The sequence below is a fragment of the Elaeis guineensis genome, chromosome 3 (genome assembly GCF_000442705.2).
Source record: "Elaeis guineensis isolate ETL-2024a chromosome 3, EG11, whole genome shotgun sequence".
Classification (NCBI taxonomy): domain Eukaryota; kingdom Viridiplantae; phylum Streptophyta; class Magnoliopsida; order Arecales; family Arecaceae; genus Elaeis; species Elaeis guineensis.
The window spans coordinates 87,962,101-87,979,394 of NC_025995.2; positions in this window are offsets into that span (position 1 = coordinate 87,962,101).

Below are 17,294 nucleotides of genomic sequence, written 5' to 3' on the forward strand. Positions count from 1 at the left end.
CTGAAAAAAAATCCAACCCAAAACAGAGCATCAAAGATCCCAATCAAAATCCAGTGATATGCTAGTGGTAACGGCAGCCTACGAACCGAGAGTGGTGGGGAAGAAAAATAATTAAGGATCGAGAGTCCGGTGACCCAGGAAAACTGGCACAGCAGCAATCGAGAGGAAGAAAGGTTGAAAACTATGGCTGATCAGCGACGATCTTCAATGGGCCTTGAGGGGAAAGACAGCCGATTAAAGATGGAAGGAAGCTGGATGAAGTCCAATGCCCATCGGAATTGGAATAGGAGGCCCTGGCACGTGCTTTGCACGTCTTGGGCTTACAAATTTTTCTTTTTTCCTTTTTTTTTTTTTCTTCTGATTTGGGCTTGCATTGTGCTTTTGAGCCTATCAAATGGACCAAAGCCAATTCATTTTGGGGCAGTTTGTGACATGTATGGATACTAATAACTCCTCTTTTGCATCTAATTTTGCCGCTATAGAGCATTATTGAAATTTATATTTACATGAATTAATTTTCTTCCAGTTTAACTGCTTACATTCTTGATATTTTAATACTTCATGCTATCTTTTACTATACTGTTGAATGTGCTGGTAGCCTTGACTTGGTTTATTAGAATTCTAGTGAAGTTGCATTTATTCTATTGTATATGACTGTTATTGCTCTAGCCAACAAACAAGCCTTCACATTATGACCATGTACTGTTTTTGCCTCCCTCAAATCTTATCATGTAGCATGATGCTTTTTCTTACAAAAGTTATCAAACTAGGAGATAAACCTTTTTGCAGTCTAATATAACTTTGACTTGTTTGTCTTTGGGCAATGTTTGCTTTGGATGATTAACTTTTCTTGTTTTTAGCTACTTTTGGTAAATATTAGCTTGATTCTTCCTAAACTCACAAGATGAACCCAATTCCAACCTGTTGGTTTATGCAATTTCCTTTTTGAACATTTGGTACATATCATCTGTTCAAAATGTCAGTTGCATAATATAAAATAAAGTTGTCGTCGGAACATCATTAATATGTTTCATTAAATGCGCAGCATAAAAGAACTTGTTATGTAGGAGAGCTTAAGATTGTGCTTGTTCTTATTGTTAGATGAGTGCCCTAAATGCCAGATTGGCTGACACATTCCTATACAAATCTAAGGACAAATTTATAATTTTGACTATAAATCAATAAATGGGTTATTCTTCTATCACATTGTGTACATTGTGTCTGTGATACATCTTTTGAGTTAGTAGGAATGTCAATTCATATTTTTAAAAATTGAAAATTTAAGGCATGAATTTACATAACTAACTCATAAACAGCTCCTGACCATAGGATCATCACAATGATGGTGATCGATCCGTAAGGTTAGTGTACGATCGCTTCCTTAGGGTAGATGTGTCTTGAGTCTACGGTGTGGAGACACAGAAGCGAGAGTACAGGTATTCATTGAGAACGAGAGTACTGAGTGTGACCACCTCGAGCAGTCATAAGGAAGTCTACCTTCTCGTCGATGACTAGCTCGATGCTGTAGCTATTGTCAAGTTCTTTGACCTGAGGTGCATCGACAGTTCACCTTGAGTGTGTTATAGTTTGACTACACCATAACTCGATCTCCTAGCCATTCAAAATCTTGAGGTGTATGTTAGCTGTAGCATATTCATTGTAGGAACCAGATTGCATCAAGATGGGATCTATCAACCTCGGTAGATGAGAGGAGTAGTCCTATGATGATCGAAAGATCGAGTCCTTAAGCCCATGGCCATGGCAGAGTAAAATAATGAAAAGAGTTTTTCATTGGGATTTCACATCAGACTCAGATCGATCGATTAACTCATATGACTGATGTTGGGTTTGACGAGTTCATCTTAACCTAATTCAGTCGAGACTCATGATAGAAGAACTCAATCACACAGGTAGCTGCACCGAGAGGTTCGTCTTCAGTTCTGATGGGTTGCCACCATATACTGCTAGGTATCACTGGTGGATTTTGAGAGCAATTAGAATGATCTTGATGATCGATCATTCTAATTGTATGAATCAGAAGAGTTCTGATCCATCGAAAGGAGTTTCGATGATGTCGATGATGAGATCACGATATATCTCATTACCATACAGAATTGAACCTAATGGGTCACGCTAACAAGGGTTAAGATCTAGATGTCATCAATTGGGCTAGCCCAATTGATTTGGATTAGATCCAATTAGGTTCAAAAAAATCGTGCTAGCACACGATTGAACCTAATTTTCTCCTCGTGTAATCTTTTCTATCTCGACTGAGCCAAATGTGATTTGACTCACCCAAAAAATCTTAAGAAGATTTCTCTCAGTCTAAATGAAGTTTGTCCAGCTCAGAAAAGGCTTGTCTTAATTCATGAGATGAATTTAAGACAAGCACTTGCTAATTCCTGTCACCTGTCAATTTCATTTTAGGGCATCCGTCAAAAGTTGATATATGGATCTTAAATTGAAGGCCACTTAACAAGAGCTCATTAGAGAATTTTTGTAGAGTGTCCACATGCCAAATCAGCATCAAATTAGGTGCCATAATCAAATTATGGCGTGAGCCCAATTGGATAAAGAGGGCACCCCAAGTGGATAAGGATGGAAGTTGATTTGATCAACATGGACTCTTTGGCGCCAACATGATTGTGCTTATCCAATATTGGTGCCAACTCTAGGAGAGAGGGTAGGAGTTCTTATCTGATGTGATCAGATGACATCACTCCACCAATTAAAATTTTTTTGGATTAAATAAAATTTTTTGATTGGTCGAATGATGTGGCACTGCGCAGCGCAGCAGGGTCTATATAAATCCTGTCTGCGCCTAAGGTTTCAAGTGATTGCATCAAATTCATCAAAGCTGCCACCCCCTTTCCTCTTCTCCATGTCCCATCTGAAGTCCTTCCTCCCCTCTTCACACCCAAGGAGTTGGGCATTCATCTGGTGCAAGATCAAGGTGTGGTGACGCCTTGAACAGAAGGCTATAGGAGTTCTTCGACAAGCTACTGCTCCAACTTCAGAAAGATTTTTGAAGATCTTCCTAATCAAATTTAGTTTTAATTTTTGAAGCAGAGATTCGTGAGGAGAAGACAATCCAGGTCTTGTTTGAGTGGATACTGGTAGAGGCCAGACGATTGCGTGGCTAAATCAGAACCTTAGGCTTGCTGCGATCATCTACAGGATAATCAGATTAACCTTGAGGTATTTCATATTTTTTCATACTTTTAGATTTGTTTTAGAATTAATATCAAATAATAAAATTAGATCTAGAGATTTAGATCTAAAATAAATATAGGATAATTTTTTTTTAAATTATTTCGCCTCAGATTTGATAAAATCTGAAAGATCATACAAGAAAAAAGGCAGTTTTTCCTTCAACTGGTATCAGAGCCAGGTTGATGGCTCAGTTTCAGATCTAATTTAGATCTGATTTTAATTTTAATTTATCTGATATTAAAAATTTTTAAATGTCACATCAGATATGATAGGATCTAAAATTAAAATATTTAAAATTAAATCTGAGAAGATCTAACATGCATGAGATGCATGACTAGACTAGAAATAGTTTGATCTATGAATAGTCTTATAAATTTATGTTTTAATGAGATTAAAATATAATTTAGATCTAATTTATTCTTTATTTTTGATGATATAAATGTTATATTCAAATCAAAAATAAAAAATAAAAATTTGGATAATACATAAGATTGATCTGTTGCATGCCTAGACTAGTTGTAGAATTATTCTAGTAACTGTCTAGAATAAATTTTATGTTGAATAGTTCAATTTAAATTTTATTTTTCAGATATTACATGTGATGTATTAAATCTGAAAGCATGTTAATTAGATCAATTTTTGATACATGAGATGTATGCAAAGCATGTATTAGTTAGATCTTAAATTGTATATGTGATATGTAAATTTAGATCTAACTAGTTTTGTAGTTAAATTTATATTTCTGATTAAGGTGTTCCTCATGACCGTCTGATCATAAGAACAAAGTAAGATTTAAAGGCCCTCTCCTCCCATTCAATGGGGTGTTCTTATGACGTGTAGGGGTGCTGCGCATTCATCCTTAATCAGAAATCAAAACTTACTTTTTTGCAAAATTATAGATCCTGAAACCCTAGAATTTATTTTACATATTTTGTTTATGAACCCAAGACTTAATTAATGAATTAAACTTATGAAATTAAATTAGGTTTAAAATTGAGAATTTCAGATCTAAGTCATTTTCATAAAATTGAGTTCGAACTTGGGTAGCTCAATTAGGTCTAGCGGTTGATCAAATCGAATCAACAGTTGGTTAGGTGGGATCATGAAAGCTAATAATTGACCACCCTAATAGGATTATATCTGGGTCAAGGTCGAATCACATTTAGATGTGACTCGATCAAGTTAAGACCTAATTTGGCTCAATGGTTAGAGCCTGGATTGTAGGTTAACCCAATTAGTTCTGGTTCGACAATTTGGTGTCTAAGGTAAGTTGGGCAGATTCGACCGACTGGTTTTTAATTGGGAGCTACTTGACTCAAATGCGTTCTTGTCGAGTTAATGGCATATCCCTTCCACCGATCTCACTTACCTGGCCATATGTGTCGATCCAGTTCTGATTTGAGGTGGCTAACAATTCGAGCTAACCCATGCCACTAGGTTAGTCATAATTGTTATGACTATGTCAAGTCAAGTTTAATGAGACCTAAATCAAATCTTCCTAAGAAAATATTAAGTCTAGGTCTTCCACCATTGTGGATGTGCGGACCCTTCTCGGAGTTGATTGTTCTCGACTGGATGCAGTGGCTCAGTTGCACCGAGAAGACGCAACCATGTCCATTAGGCATTGGATGCTACGAATTAGAGGATGGGTTGGGCTCAATATTTCGGATATGGTGAGGGACCCAATCAGGAATCTAGTTCGTGCAAATGGTAGGTTTGACTTAACTAAGGGTTGGAGCAATATTCCAGGCACGGTGAGCTTCATGAATTAGAGACCAAGTTTTGGGTCACCATGATTAGAGAATCATTGGACAAGAGTTATCCACTCATCGGTTGATCCATCACCAATAACTGTTAGGTGAGGTGGTGAGCCAGTCGGTGAGACCGTACCATCCACTAGAAATCACTGATCACTGAGATTTTCACATCTCTACGAAGGGAGTGTAGGGATCTGAGAAAATAGTTGGAGCCTAATTTGTTTAAAAATAAATCTCTAAACAAATTGGTTAAGTCTGATTATAAAATCTAACTAGAAACTGTTGACTCTCTACAGAAAACATATCTGCGTCCAACCTCCTGACCAAAATACTAGACACCCACAGATTAACTGGACCCAATTTCAAGGACTGGTTAAGAAACTACAGAATTATTCTAGGTTTCAAAAAATTGACTCATATCTTGGACCAGGACCCACCTACCATGCCAGCACATCCGACTGCTGAACAGAGAGCGTCTCTGAAAAAGTGGATGGATGATGATAACAAAGTCAGGTACTACATGTTGGGTGCCATGTCTGATGACTTGCAATGCCAACATGAGAACATTATGACTACTCGCCAAATGTTGGCTCACCTACAAGAGTTGTTTGGTAAACAAAGTCGCGCAGCCAAGTATCAAGTTTGTCAAAAAATTTTAAGGCTAAAATACGTGATGGGCAGTCAGTCCAAGATCATTGTTTGACAATGATCAAGGATCTTGAGGAGCTTGAGAAGCTTGGTATCATCTTAGACAAGGATTTTCAGATTGATGTGATCCTTCAGTCCTTGTCCGATGCATATGGTCAGTTCATCATGAACTTTCATATGCATAAGATGCAGTGTACCTTGACTGAGTTAATGAATATATTGGTTACGGCTGAGCTTTCTTTGAAGAGTTCAAAAGGCTCAGTCCTTACTGTGGAGCGGACTTCTTCCAAGAGAAAGTCTTTTGGAAAGAAGAAAAAGTCTACGAAGAAGCAGAAGGTGGATGGGAAGAAGAAGACAGAACCGAAGAAGAAGGCTGCTGAAAAGAAAAAATATTTTCACTACAATTCAGACGGCCATTGGAAATGGAACTGTCCTCAATACCTGCCCACCCTGAAGAATAAAAAGGATGGTCCTTCTGGAGATATGCTCGTTATAGAATTTAATCTTATGGTTTCCTCTGCATCCAGTTGGGTTCTTGACTCTGGTTCTAGTGCTCATTTGTGCACTTCTATGCAGGATCTTGAGGAGAGCAAGAGGCTGAGGAATGGAGAGATAATCCTACGCATCGAAAATGGAGCAAGAGTTACTGCTGTGACCGTGGGAACCTACCCTCTGCGATTATCGTTAGGATTAGATTTATTTCTTAGAGATTGTTATTATGTGCCTGCAGCAAGCAGAAATTTGATTTCTGTTTCATGTTTAGTACAAGAAGACTATGTGATTAGCTTTCATAAGGACCATTGTAACATATTTTATAAAAATAATAAAGTTGCAAATGGTTTTCTTATTAACGGTCTCTATCAGCTACATATTGATGTATCTGTATTTAATATCGAGCAAAATGTGAATGCCATAGGAATTAAAAATCTTAGAGATAGTCTAAATGATAGGCATCTGTGGCACCTAAGGCTAGGTCATATAGCGGAAGACAGGGTTAACAAATTGGAGAAATCTGGACTGTTAAGTCCGTTGACTTTCGAGTCATATCCAGTTTGTGAATCATGCCTTCAAGGCAAAATGACCAAACTCCCTTTTGTAGGACATGGAAAAAAGGCCACAGACCTACTTGCTCTAGTACATATGGATGTGTGCGGCCCATTTGATGTGCCGGCAAGAGGCAACTATGTCTACTTCATTACCTTTACCGATGATATGTCTAGGTACGGATATATGTTTCTAATGAAACACAAGTCTGAAGCCTTTGAAAGGTTCAAAGAATTCAGACATGAAGTAGAAAAATAAATAAGAAAGCCCATTAAGGTTCTTCGATCAGATCGAGGAGATGAATACGTTAGTCGAAAGTTCCTAGACTATCTTAAGGATAATGACATAGTCTCTCAATGGACTCCACCTGGAACGTCACAACTCAACAAGATTTCAGAGCGGAGAAATCGGACCCTATTAGATTTGGTCCGTTCTATGATGCGCTTCACGGACCTCCCTGAGTTTTTTTAGGAACATTGTCTTATGACAGTAATATATGTATTGAATAGGGTTCAATCTAAAATCGTTCCTACTGCACCATATGAGATATGGCATGATAAGAAGCCAAGTCTGAATTATCTCAGAATTTGGAGTTGTCCGGCTCATGTCAAGAGACAGCAGGCGGACAAGTTAGAGTTCAGATCTTTTAGAGCTCGATTCATAGGATATCCTAAAGAGTCATTAGGATACTATTTCTATATTCTGGAAGACCACAATGTGATTGTGAGTCGAAATACTATTTTTCTTGAAAAATAGTTTATTCAAGATGGTGGCATCAGAAAAATAATTAAGCTCAAAGAGAATGTCTCCCAAGAGCAACGAGCTAAAGAATCTGAGGAACCAAATCAATTAGAACCAGTCCTAACACAACCTCTTCCACCTCGTAGATCGACTAGAGTTTTCCGTCCTCCTGAAAAGTACTTAGGTACCATACAAGAGGATATAGAGGAAATACTTCTCACGAAAAATGGGGTTTATGGTGATGATCCCAAGATCTATGACGAGGTAATATCAGATATCGACTCCGAGAAATGGTTAGAGGCAATGAGATCAGAAATTGACTCGATGCACTCAAACCAAGTCTGGACCTTGGTAGATCCACCTGAAGGTATTGTATCTATTGGGTGTAAATGATCTTCAAGAGAAAGATAGGTGCAGATGAGAATGTGGAGACATTCAAGACTAGGCTCGTAGCGAAAGGTTATAGTCAGTGCGAAGGCATTGACTATCAGGATACCTTCTCGCCCGTAGCCATACTAAAATCCATCCGCACATTGCTTGCTGTTGCAGCCTATTTCGATTATGAAATATGGCAGATGGACATGAAAACGGCGTTCTTAAATGGACATCTTGAGAAAAATATCTATATAAAACAGTCACTTGGTTTCACATCCAGTGATGATGATCACAAGGTCTGCAAGCTGCAAAGATCCATTTATGGACTTAAGCAAGCATCTCAGAGCTGGAATACTCGTTTCAATGATGTGATCAAAATGTTTGATTTCATCAAGAACGAAGAGGAACCATGTGTGTTCAAAAAGGTCAGTGGGAGCGCAGTTGTCTTCCTTGTATTGTACGTAGATGATATCCTCCTAATTGGGAATGACATTTTCATGTTGATCTCAGTCAAAATATGGTTGTCTAAGGAGTTCTCTATGAAAGATTTAGGAGAGGCATCCTTTATACTGGGTATTTAGGTCTATATAGATAGACCAAATAGGATGCTGGGACTTTCACAGAAGATGTACATAGAGGAGGTGCTTAAAGGTTTAGCATGGAAAACTTCAAAAGAGGTTTAGTACCTTTTAGACATGGCATTCATCTCTCCAAGAAGATGTGCCCTAGCACACCTGAGGAGATTGAACGCATAAGCAAAATCCCTTATGCTTCGACAACAGGGAGCCTCATGTATGCCATACTATGTACACGACCTGATATAGCCCATACTGTGAGTGTCACAAGCAGATATCAGTCGAATCCAAGCGAAGAGCATTGGACTTCTGTGAAATGTATCCTTAAGTACTTGAGAAAGACTAAGGATATATTTTTAGTCTTTGAGAATGGAGAACTCCAGATTCAAGGATATACAGACTCAGACTTTATGTCTGATATAGATGATCGAAAGTCGACATCTGAGAGTCTGTTCATTTGCAATGGTGGTGCAGTTAGCTGGAAGAGTTCCAAGCAGATGGTGATTGCTGATTCCACTATGGAGGCAGAGTATATTGCTGCATCGAAAGCTGCGAAAGAGATATTCTGGTACAAAAAATTTATCGCGGAGCTTGGAGTGATGTCATCGGATGCCATCCCTCTTTACTGCGATAATAATGATGCCATAGCCCTAACTAAGGAGCCAAGGTCTCACCAGAAGTCCAAGCATATCGAGCAGTGATTCCATCTGATCCGTGATTACCTCAAAAAAAGTTATGTCGAGGTTAAGAGAGTCGACTCCACAGACAATGTGGCAGATCCGCTGACAAAGTCATTAGGCCAGCAAAAGATCGAAGCCCACCTTGAGAAGATGGGACTTAGATATGTTGCCAATTGGCATTAGGTCAAGTGAGAGTTTGTTAGATGAGTGCCCTAGATGCCAGATTGACTGACACATTTCTGTACAAATTGTTGGTGCAAAAATATGCTTGCGCCGGAGAAGCTGGAGTCGGGGAAGCCGCGGTCGCCGTCGGGACCTGCAAGGGAAGTCTAAATCGGAGGTGGAGTTGCTCCGGCAAGACCCTCCGACGCTCAAGTCAGTTCTCTGCCTCAACAAGAATGGAGTGCTCGAACGGAGAATTTAGCAGAGTTTTGAGATAAGAAATGAGCTTAAAGAATAACGTATCTGGGTCCCCCTTTTATAGGCGGAGGAGGCAACGGATTGATGGCGACGTTTGTAACCATCTGGTAGTGGGCCGCCCACGGTCAGGGGAATTGATTGCAAAGGATAGTGGAGTAGACGCGTGGCCATCACCGCGGCTCGCCACGTGGAATCTGTTACGAGGGGCGGAGCAGCGTCCGTTGTCGTGACTTGCCAGCGGATGGGAGAATCGCCTGGAATCCATCGCAGGAGGTGGAGCAGGTTCGTGGCCGTTATTGTGGCCTGCCAGGGGGTAGTGGAGCTGTGCGGAATCTGCCACAGGAAGTGGAGCAGGGTGGCGATGGTTACTGCGGCCTGTCAGGGAATGATGGAGCTGCGCGGAATCCGTCACAGAAGTGGAGCAGGGTCGTGGCCGTTTAGGTGGCCTGCCAGGGGGCGCGGATCTATTGATTGAAGCTCGGCGACGGTCGGTGCCCGGCCTCTGTAGAGGTCCGGGAGAGGTCCTCCTGGCGGCCGGGGTCATGGACGGAGTCTGACCTCCGTGGAAGCCCGGGCGGAGCTGTGCTGCAGTCGATGTCGGAGGCGGAGCCCGACTCCCGTAGGAGTCCGGGCGGAGTCCTCTGCAATCAAAGTTAGAGGTGAAGTCCGGCCCCCGTAGGAGTCCGGACGGAGCTTACCAGCAATCAAAGGTAGAGGTGAAGTCCGGCTCCCGTAGGAGTCCGAATGGAGCTTACCAGCAGTTGATACTGAGAGTGGAGCTCGGCTCTCGTAGGAGTCCGGGCGGAGCTGTTCTGCTGTCGGCGGTGGATCCTGGCTCCCGTAGGAGTCCGGACGAAGCTGTTCTGCTGTCGGCGGTGGAGCCCGGCTCCCGTAGGAGTCCGGGAGGAGCTATGCTGCTGTCGGCGGTGGAGCCCGGCTCCCGTAGGAGTCCGGACGGAGCTGTTCTGCTGTCGGCGGTGGAGCCCGGCTCCCGTAGGAGTCCGAGCGGAGCCGTTCTGCTGTCGGCGGTAGAGCCCGGCTCCCGTAGGAGTCCGGGCGGAGCTGTTCTGCTGTCGGCGGTGGAGGCCGGCTCCCGTAGGAGTCCGGGCGGAGCTGTGCTGCTGTCGGCGGTGGAGCCCGGCTCCCGTAGGAGTCCGAGCTGAGCTGCTCTGTAGCTGATGCCGGAGGCGAAGCCCGACTCCCGTAGGAGTCCGGGCGGAGCCCTCTCGGAGCTGAAGTTGCGGGCGGAACCCGGCTCCCGTAGGAGTCCGGATGGAGCTTACCAGCAGTTGATACCGAGGGTGGGGCCTGGCTCCCGTAGGAGTCCGGGCGGAGCTGTGCTGCAATCAATGTCGGAGGCGGAGCCCGGCTCCCGTAGGAGTCCGGGCGAAGCTGCTCTGTAGCTGATGCCGGAGGCGAAGCCCGACTCCCGTAGGAGTCCGGGCGGAGCCCTCTCAGAGCTGAAGTTGCGGGCGGAACCCGGCTCCCATAGGAGTCCGGGCGGAGTCCTCTGCAATCAAAGTTAGAGGTGAAGTCCGGCTCCCGTAGGAGTCCGGACGGAGCTTACTAGCAGTCAAAGGTAGAGGTGAAGTCCGGCTCCCGTAGGAGTCCGAATGGAGCTTACCAGCAGTTGATACTGAGAGTGGAGCCCGGCTCTCGTAGGAGTCCGGGCGGAGCTGTTCTGCTGTCGGCGGTGGAGTCTGGCTCCCGTAGGAGTCCGGGCGGAGCTGTTCTGCTGTCGGCGGTGGAGCCCGGCTCCCGTAGGAGTCCGGACGGAGCTGTTCTGCTGTCGGCGGTGGAGCCCGGCTCCCGTAGGAGTCCGGGCGGAGCTGTTCTGCTGTCGATCCCGCCAAGGGTTTCGGCTGTGGGTATTTTATACCCAACACCAGTCCCCCTACTTCCGAGTTTGAATTTCAAACGAAGGAAGAACAGAGAGAGAGAGACACAGCCGGACCCGTCCCTTCGGATCCTGCGCACTGCCGCCTCCAGATATTTTGGCATTGAATGAGTGCGTGCCGGAGTCTTTTCGAATTGGAGCGGTACGAGGGGATGCTTCAAAAATCCAACAGGTACACTGGCCTAGGTACGGCACAATTATGATCCTGCCAACCGCCAGCCGCTTTTAGCCGTCTGCCAGGGGGAGTGGGACACGTGTCGGATGCGGACTGGCCAGGGGGATTCGCGATCATTATGGCGCCGGATCCCAGGGTCTATTTAAACCCGTCCTCCCCCCTTCAGGCGTCCTACTCCATTTCTGAGTTTTCGCTGGTGTCTGTCTTCTCTTCGAGAGCTTTGCTCTAGTGAACGTCTTCTCGAGCCGTAGGTGCCTCCCGTTTCTCGTCCCCCAGGTCCCCAGAGCAATATAGGTTAGTGCCAACCTTCTTCTCACCGCCTAGGGGCTTCTCCTCTCTTCATTACTTTTATGTCTCCTTCCGAGTTAGCCTTCGGCGTCTCGTTCCCCTTTCGGTCTGCCTTTTTAGGATCCTCTAGGTTCTCCCTCCGAAACTGCTCAAAATGTCTTCCGACTCTTCTGCTCCCGTCAGTTCTGAGAGTTCTTCTGCCTCGAACCCCCAGGTCCCTGTCTCTGCGGACGAACCCACGTCCGGGGCAGGGCCTCGCCCGATTTTTGCACCGGGCGCCATTCCATGTTCGTCGACTCCGGATGAACTCCTTCTGATAAGGGTTCGGTACGGGGTTCCTCCGGAGTACGACCTGGAGCTACCTGGCCCCTCTGACCGGGCCAGCGCTCCCCCTCCTGGTCGCTTCTGTTTGTATCAGGAAGCGTTCCGTGCCGGACTCCGGCTTTCGCTTCCTATCTTTGTTGCTGCCTTCTTCCGCTTCTTGGACATCTCTCTTGCCTCCGTGGCCCCGAATTCCTTTAGGTTCTTGATAGGGTTTCTCTCTCTCTGCCACATAGCCGAGGTCCAGCCATCCCTCTCCTTGTTCAGGCATTTTTACACCTTCAAACGCCATCCTTCAGTGAAGGACTGGTGGGACTTCTCCCCCCAGTTTGGTAAGAAGGGGTTGCTGAAGGGCGCCCCTTCTTCGATTCACAATTGGAAGGAGAAATTTCTCTTTGTCTACTGCCCGACCCTGGAACTGGGCCTGCCCCCTTGGGGGTCTCTGAGGGATTCTGCCCGTCGGGCTCCCAGCCTGGGAGAGGACGACCTCCAGGCCGCCCAGAAGCTTCTAAGTTATCCCGCTCCTTCCCTTCCTAATCTTCTGAAGGAGCAGCTTCTTTTCAACATCGGCCTGAGCCCTCAGGATCCAGCAAGTACTTATCTTTTCTTTTCTTGCCTCCTTCCTCTTCTCTCTATTTTTTCCTTCCCGCTCTTTTCTTGCCCTTTTTTTCTCTCTTCTTTTCTCTTCTTTTCTTCTTCTTTTTCTCTTTTTTTTTTTTTTTTTTGACTCTGGACTGATCGGTGTCGCTTCTTCTTTCTTTTTTCTTTTTCTTTCTCTTCTTCTCTCTTCTTCTTTCTTCTTTCTCTCTTTTTTTTTTTTTTTTTTTTAGCAATGGACGTCGAAAGCCACGCGGATGCTCGCCAAGGGCATGAGAGCTCAGAAGAGGAAGGGCGCGACGGCCTCCGGATCGTCGAAGAGGGCCAGGGCGGAGGAGACGAGCTTGGCTGCGCCCGTCCAGGCGACCCCGGCTATCGACATTCCCTCGGATGCCGAGCCAGCGGCCCCTCGGGCTTCCTCAAGGAGCCCGCCGACTGGGGCCCCCGTTCCGGGGGCTCGCCCCACGGAGGCACCCGCCGCGGGGAGGAGGAGGAAATCGGTGGCTCGCAGGGCGAGCAGCCATCGAGCTGCTGCAGACGAGTCCGTCTGCTCCGAGGGGGATCAGAGAACCCCTTCAACGACAAGGACCTGATCAGGCGGCTGCTTGATGGCTGCATTCTGTCCGACGTCGTGGAGAGGATCGACCGCGCCGATCCCGAGCAGCGGGCTTGGGATTCTTTGAGGTCCTTCCTTGAGGTAAGCGGATGTTTATTTGCATGGTCACTCAGCCTTTGTTGTAATTCTCTATCCGTCTTTGCAGATTGGGCACCAGCTCTTCGCCTATGTCGAGACGACGAGCCGCATGAGAAGGGACCTCCTTCAGGCAGAGGAACGCTGCCAGGCCGAGGTTGCTCGCCTCCAAGCGAAGATGGCCGAAGTAGCCGCCCTCCAGGAGGCCTTGGAGAGAGAGAGGCAAGCCCGGGAAGAGGAGAGACAAGCCCGAGAGGAGGAGAGATGAATCTTGGAGGAGTCGGCGAGGAAGGCGGAGGCCGAGGTCGCCCATTTGGCCGAGCAAACTCCGGTTCTGATCTCGGAGGCCAGGGCCCTTGCGGTGGAGGAGTTCAAGGTCTCCGCGGAGATGAGGGAACTGAACGTCCAGTTCGGCCAGGAGGCGTTCACCAAGGGGTTCGAGCTCTGCCAAGAGAAGGTGGCCGGCAGATACCCAGACCTCGATCTCGGCTTCCTTGAGGAATCTGAAGACGAGGCCGGCCCCTCGTCTGCCGCTACCGCAATCGCACCCTCCGCGCTGAGTCCTCCATCTCCTGCCCCTGAGGTCTGAGACCTCCGATCTTGTGCCCTTATTTTATCGCCATATTTTCTTTCTGTTTGTCTTCAAAATTATTCAATTAATAAAGTCGAATTTCTTGTTGTGGATGGCCTCTCCTTCCCCCTCCTCCTCCTTTCTGCCTTTCTTCTCGTAATGAGTCGGTCTTTGATGCTTGCACCTTCCGATGGCAGTACCCTGCTGAAGCACTTCCCCTGCCCCTGGGGGTCCCGCTGAAGTCAACCATCCAGCGGCTGAAAAAGGAGGTCCTCCACCTGACGAAAAAGTTGAAGAAGTCGGAGGGCGAGCTCCGCAAGTCGAGACAATGCCATTCCGAAGCCGCCGCTGAGGCCGCCCACTTTAGGAGTCTCCAAGTGAAGGCAATCATGGATTACAGCCGGAGGAAGGCGAACTTCACAAAGGAGCTCGAGGAATGTAAGAAGAGCGCCAGCGACCGGACTTGGGCTCAAGAAGCCAGGATCAGCGCCCTTAAGGTGGAGCTATCAGCTGCGAGGAGGAAGATCGGCCAGCTGGAAGGAAACTCATCCCGGCTCCTGGCACGGGTTGATGATGAACAGAAGTGGTCGCAGAAGGTCTCCGACCTCCAGAAGCAGCTTCAAGACGCTGAGATGAGCCACGACGTGCAGCGGGCCAGCTGGCGCCGGCAAGTGGAAGAGTACAAAGGGAGATTCCGGCAGGCGGCAGACGAGGTTGTTCGTCTCCAGAGGCAGCTGGTTACTAGGGCGCAGCTTACTACCGCCCAAGATACCGAAGAGCTCCAAGCCCTGAGAGGCACTGTCGAAGGGATTTCTGTCTCCCTTGGGGAGAAGACAGCCGAGCTTCAACAAGTGAAAATCCAACTGGTGCTTGAGCGGAAGGCCGTCGCGGACGCAGAGGCGGAGTCTGAAGTTCTGCGGAAGCGGCATCGAGAAGCGGAGGCTGAGAGCCGGCAACTTCGTCAGGCGCTCCAGGATACGCTGCGGAAGAAGGAAGAACTAGAAGAAGCAGTGGAGAACCTGAGGCAGTCCTGGTTGAGGGACGGAGGTGATAACCCTAGGTCGGAGGGAGCGGAGCCTCCTTAGAGCTCTTTTGTAGTCACCCCTTTTTTTCTTCTTTTTTTTGTCGTTTTGTCTTTCCCCGGCCGTCCCGGTCCTGTAGTACGTATATCGAAAATGAAAAAAGAGCATTTTGTGTTACCTTGTCCACGTGTAGCACTGATATTGTCGTCGGTTGAACCTTTCTGGTCGTTTGGCTTGTTTGACGTAGATGTCGTCGTGGGGGGGGGGCTCTTTCCTTTCATCCGACCTTGTTACGCGGCCGAGTCTCGCCACCATTATTAACCCTTGCTGCAGAAGCGGCGGATGGAGCCCGGCTCCCGTAGGAGGCCGGGTGAAGTCTTTCTTGGCGGTGGAACCCGACTACCATGGGAGTCCGGGTGAAGTCTTCCTTGGCGGAACCCGGCTCCCGTAGGAGTCTGGGTGGAGTCTTCCTTGGCGGCGGAACCCAGCTCCCGTAGGAGTCCGGGCGAGATCTCCTTGGCGGCGGAACCCGACTCCCGTAGGAGTCCGGGCGAAGTCTTCCTTGGCGGCGGAACCCGGCTCCCGTAGGAGTCCGGGTGAAGTCTTCCTTGGCGGTGGAACCCGGCTCCCGTAGGAGTCCGGGCGAAATCTCCCTTGGCGGCGGAACCCGGCTCCCGTAGGAGTCCGGGCGGAGTCTTCCTTGGCGGCAGAATCCGGCTCCCGTAGGAGTCCGGGCGGAGTCTTCCTTGGCGGCGGAACCCGGCTCCCGTAGGAGTCTGGGTGAGATCTCCCTTGGCGGCGAAATCTGGCTCCCGTAGGAGTCCGGGCGAAGTCTTCCTTGGCGGCGGAACCCGACTCCCGTAGGAGTCCGGGCGAGATCTCCTTGGGGCGGAACCCGGCTCCCGTAGGAGTCCGGGCGAAGTCTTCCTTGGCGGCGGAACCCGGCTCCCGTAGGAGTCCGGGCGAAGTCTTCCTTGACGCGGAACCCGGCTTCCGTAGGAGTCCGGGTGAAGTCTTCCTTGGCGGTGGAACCCGGCTCCCGTAGGAGTCCGGGCGAAATCTCCCTTGGCGGCGGAACCCGGCTCCCGTAGGAGTCCGGACGAAGTCTTCCTTGGCGGCGAAACCCGGCTCCCGTAGGAGTCCGGGCGAGATCTCCCTTGGCGGCAGAACCCGGCTCCCGTAGGAGTCCGGGCGAAGTCTTCTTGGCGGCGGAACCCGGCTCCCGTAGGAGTCCGGGCGAAGTCTTCCATTTTGCTCAAGCTGGCGCGAGGTTCTCTCCTCGTTACCAGCTTGGCTTGTGGGGGCATGTTAGGGCGCTGTAAGGCCTCTCCCCCCTCCGGTCTAAAAGAACCGGGCCTTCGACTTTGCTCATGTCAGGACGAGGTTCTCCTCCTGTTCCTGACATGGCTGTGGGGGCACATTAGGGCGTTGCAAGGCCTCTCCCCCCATCCGGTCTAAAAGAACCGGGCCTTTGACTTTGCTCAAGTTAGGGCGAGGTTTTCCTCCTGTCCCTAACAGGGCTGTGGGGGCACATTAGGGCGTTGTAAGGCCTCTCCCCCCATCCGGTCTAAAAGAACCGGGCCTTTGACTTTGCTCAAGTTAGGGCGAGGTTTTCCTCCTGTCCCTAACAGGACTGTGGGGGCACATTAGGGCGTTGTAAGGCCTCTCCCCCCATCCGGTCTAAAAGAACCGGGCCTTTGACTTTGCTCATGCCAGGACGAGGTTCTCCTCCTGTTCCTGACAGAGCTGCATTTTTGGAGGGATTATGTCCAGTCATAATACATCCACGCTAGGTGGGAGGGGCACGTTAGGCAGAAAGAAAAGTAGATTTAAGGTAAAATAGTAAGTGATACATTTACAGTTTTCTCGCTCCTCCTTGAGGCCCTCCGGTGATGGAGTCGATGGTTCCGATGGGAGGTCGGTCCCTGGGTTGCTCCTCCCTTTTCTGCGGTTCAGGTGGCGGGAGGGCTCTTGGCCGGTCTCCTCTACCCTCAGGCCTGCGGCGGATGAATCTGTCGAGTCGACCTCGTCGGATGAGCTCCTCGATCTCGTCCTGGAGCTGGATGCATTCCTCCGTGTCGTGGCCGTGGTGGTAGAGGCAGAACTTGTTGGGGTTGCGCTTCCCGGGGTGTGTGCGCATCCTCTCCGACCTAGGGAGCTGCTCCCTGACCTCCATCAGTACCTGGGCCTTCGAGGCGTTGAGGGGGGCGTAGTTGTGGAATTTCCCTGGTGGGGAACCCCGCCGAAACCTGTTGTCCGGGCTTCTCTGCCTGCGTGCC